At 43.5% G+C, this 3,692-nt stretch overlaps 1 pseudogene; it reads left to right on the forward strand.

Annotated features, from left to right (window-relative positions):
• The first annotated feature begins 3,160 nt into the window (after positions 1-3,160).
• On the forward strand, positions 3,161-3,452 carry LOC129404940 (transcription and mRNA export factor ENY2-like; annotated as a pseudogene).
• Positions 3,453-3,692: the final 240 nt, after the last annotated feature.

Genomic DNA, 3,692 nt, shown 5'->3' on the forward strand with positions numbered 1-3,692 from the left:
TGACCTAACAAGCAAAAAAAGAAAAAGAAAAGGAAACTGTAACAAAGTGATAGATTTTTATAAAATGGACATATATTTATTATTAGTATTTTTTTCCAGTTTGGGGCCTGCACCCAGCAGTGCTCTGTGGCAGTTAATCTCAGCAGCGTTCAGGGGTTGCTCACAGTGGTGCTCTCGGGACTGACGCAGGGATTCCCCCTGCAAAGCACGCTCTGCGTTTCTCTGAACCATCCTCAGCAGCACTTTTAAAGGGAGATTATGCTGCCAACATACTTATCTTTTATGGTAGCAAATAATAGCATTATGCTTCGGCTTCTTGAGCAAGCTGAAGAATGTTTAGCACAAAGATTCCAAGTATTCACACGAAAGGACAGTCTTGAAGAAGTAGCTTCTGTTTTCTTTTTTCCTTTTCGTTTTTGGATTTGGGGGTCACACCTAGTGGTGCTCGGGAGATGCTCCGGGCTCTGTGCTTGGGGATGTCTGCATTGGGGAGCAGACACGGGGCTCTGCATGCAGAGCAAGTGCTCAGGCTGTTGAGCTATACGTCCAGTTCTTTTTATTTATTTATTTTTTATTATTTGAATCCGTGGGTAATCTGTGTTTATTTTGCATCTTCTGTTCAAACGCCAAATTCAGGTAGTAGTTCTTCCTCAGGGGTTCAGGACTCATTCTGTGCCTTAGGCAAGCCGGAAGGACTGTAAATCTTCTAGAGTTTATTGAAATAAATGCATGTGACTCCCTCTACCTGTGTGTCCACTTCCAATCGAGGCTGGGCATTCTCCACATAAATGGCTCAGAATAAATGAGTGCTCGTTGAAGAAAAAGTCATAACACGGAAACAATCCAAAGCCATCAATATTATTATTTAAATCCCATGGTAACCAGAAGAGTTACTTAGAATCTTTGTATTTTTTGGGGGGGGGATGATTTTTATTACTAATATTGTTTTGCATTATCATGGTATCAGAAGCAAAGCAATTATTAATAATTTATTAAAATTGAAGAAATTGAAGAACCCTCTAGAAACAGAAAATTTCCTTAATAAGTACACGTAGGATGACCTCCCCACCCTCCACCGCCCCAAATACATATACACAGCATGATGATCTGGGCGGACCATACCCTGGGGTACAGAGATCAGTGACCGCTGATATTGGCACTTGTTCAGAGTCTGTATAAGTTCCCAGAGGGTTCGCAAGATGGGGTGTTATTTTTGGCTTGCACATTACCACAGGTGTGTTATCTTTGGCTCTACTGTTTTAAAATTAGTGGCTTGCCAATGCAGAGTTCATATATAAATATAAAAGTCACAGGATTCAAAAAACACAGCTGCTACCACATTGTCACTGTCACTGTCACTGTCATCTCATTGCTCATGGATTTGCTCAAGCGGGCACCAGTAACATCTCATTGTGAGACTTATTGTTACTGTTTTTGGCATATTGTTACTGTTTTTGGCATATACAACACAGGTAGCTTGCCAGGCTCTGCCATGTGGGCAGGATACTCTCGGTAGCTTGCCAGGCTCTCCGAGAGGGGTGGAGGAATTGAACATGGGTCGGCCACATGCAAGGTGAACACCTTACCCGCTGTGCTATCACTCCAGCCCTACCACATTGATAATGTAAAACCTTTGTGCTGGGTGAAGGAAGTTGGTTACCGAGAAACGTATTGGATGGCCCCCTTTATATGAATGGTCTGGAATAAGCAAATCTAGAGAGGTGGAAAGCAGGGCCGGGATGCCAGAAGCCGAGGAGGGCGTGGGCAGGAGGGGGAAATGTGCTCAGGGAACAGAGTTTTTTGTAGGGGCTGGTGAGAAAGTTTTACAATTAGATCCTGGCGATCTTTGCTTTGCTCTTTAAGTTTACCAGAAAGGACTTGTAAACTATAAACTTGTAAACTGTCCGGAGGAGAATTCTGTGCTATTGGGGTTGTTTTTAATAATGTTGTTAAGAAAAAAGGAGAGAAACGAATTGGATCAGGTAATGCTAAAGTCCTATTTCTCCTCTGAGGCAGATGTTTTTGTTTTGTTTGGGGGCCATACTCCGAGTGCTTGTGCTGGAGCAATAGCACAGCAGATAGGGCATTTACCTTGCATGTGGCTGACCCGGGTTCGATTCCTCTGCCCCTCTCGGAGAGCCCGGCAAGCTACCGAGAGTATCCCGACCACACAGCAGAGCCTGGCAAGCTCCCTATGGCATATTCAATATGGCAAAAATAGTATCAACAAGTCTCACAATGGAGACGTTACTGGTGCCCACTCGAGCAAATTGATGATCAACGGGGTGACACTGACAGTGACAGTGACTCTGAGTGCTTATTCTTGGCTTATTCCTGGCTCTGTGCACAGAGAGCACTATTGGTGGGACTTGGGGGTAGGGGGTGATATAAGGTGCCAGGGGTTGAACCAGATTGACCTTGTGCAAAGCAAAGGCCCTACCTGCTGTATTATCTCTCCAGCCCCAGAAGCAGATGTGTTTTAGGATGTTTTTGGTGAAATATATTCCTGCTTCCCTGCACATGCATGGTCTAAACTGCTTCCTCCATGAACTCCTGTTCCTGAGACTTCATTCTGGTCATTGTGACTCATGGTTACTGCATTGTTGTTTCATTCACGTGAAGGGATTGGAACAGTTCTGGTACCCATGTCTCTATAGAAGTAAGAAATTGAAAAATAGACCTTTAAGAGAATTGCATGTTCTTCTATGAGTGGGAAGCTGTTCAGTTTCTCTGTGATGTTCAGTCTATGTCACCTGGTAGATTCATAACAGACTGGGAGAAAAGATTCGCAAAAGAATATATCACTGTCATCCCGTTGCTCATTGATTTGTTCGAGTGGGCACCAGTAACTTCTCTCATTGAGAGACTTATTGTTACTGTTTTTGGTATATCCAGTACACACGGGTAGCTTGCCAGGCTCTGCCGTGTGGGCTCCATACTCTCCATAGCTTGCCGGGCTCTCTGAGAGAGGTGGAGGAATAAACATAGGTCAGCTGCGTGAAAGGCAAACGCCCAACCGCTGTGCTATTGCTCCAGCCCCAAAGAATATATATATGTATACATACATATATATGCACCTTTAAAAACACAGGAATAACAGAACAAACAAAGTGAGCCCCGGGGGCCCTCGGGTTTAAGTTTTGACTTTTGGAAGAGTGTGATTAGCACAATGAACAAAGAAGCCCAGATGAGAGCAGCGATTAATCAAAAGTCGATAGAAACTGGGAAAAACAATGCATCAAAGTGCTGCTGAGAGCTAATTTAATTGAACGCGGCTGTTAGATTCAGGTGAAGGGGTACTGTAAAGGGGTAATTAAAGAAAAAGGACCAGGGATCTTGACTGTTGATGTGGTTGCTCAGATCACACCAGAAGGCGGAGTCTTGGTAGCTGATAACAGAATGGAGCTCTGCAACAGCCCAGAACCTTCCTTGGTCAGCATGCCAGCATTTAAGATGGAATTAGATTGTGTTGTCTTTTGGTTTAACTTCTGAAAGTAAAACTTCCTGCAAAGTAGGAAACAGTATTCCAAAATAAAATCCTTTTTAAATTTGATAGTACACAGTTTTCAGCGATGATGTATACTTTTAGTGATTTCCCGCCTAAATGTATTCTATTGCTATCTCATGTCACTGTCACTGTCACTGTCCTCCCATTGTTCATCTATTTGCTCAAGCGGGTACCAGTAACGTCT

Source organism: Sorex araneus, chromosome 5 (genome assembly GCF_027595985.1).
Source record: "Sorex araneus isolate mSorAra2 chromosome 5, mSorAra2.pri, whole genome shotgun sequence".
NCBI lineage: Eukaryota > Metazoa > Chordata > Mammalia > Eulipotyphla > Soricidae > Sorex > Sorex araneus.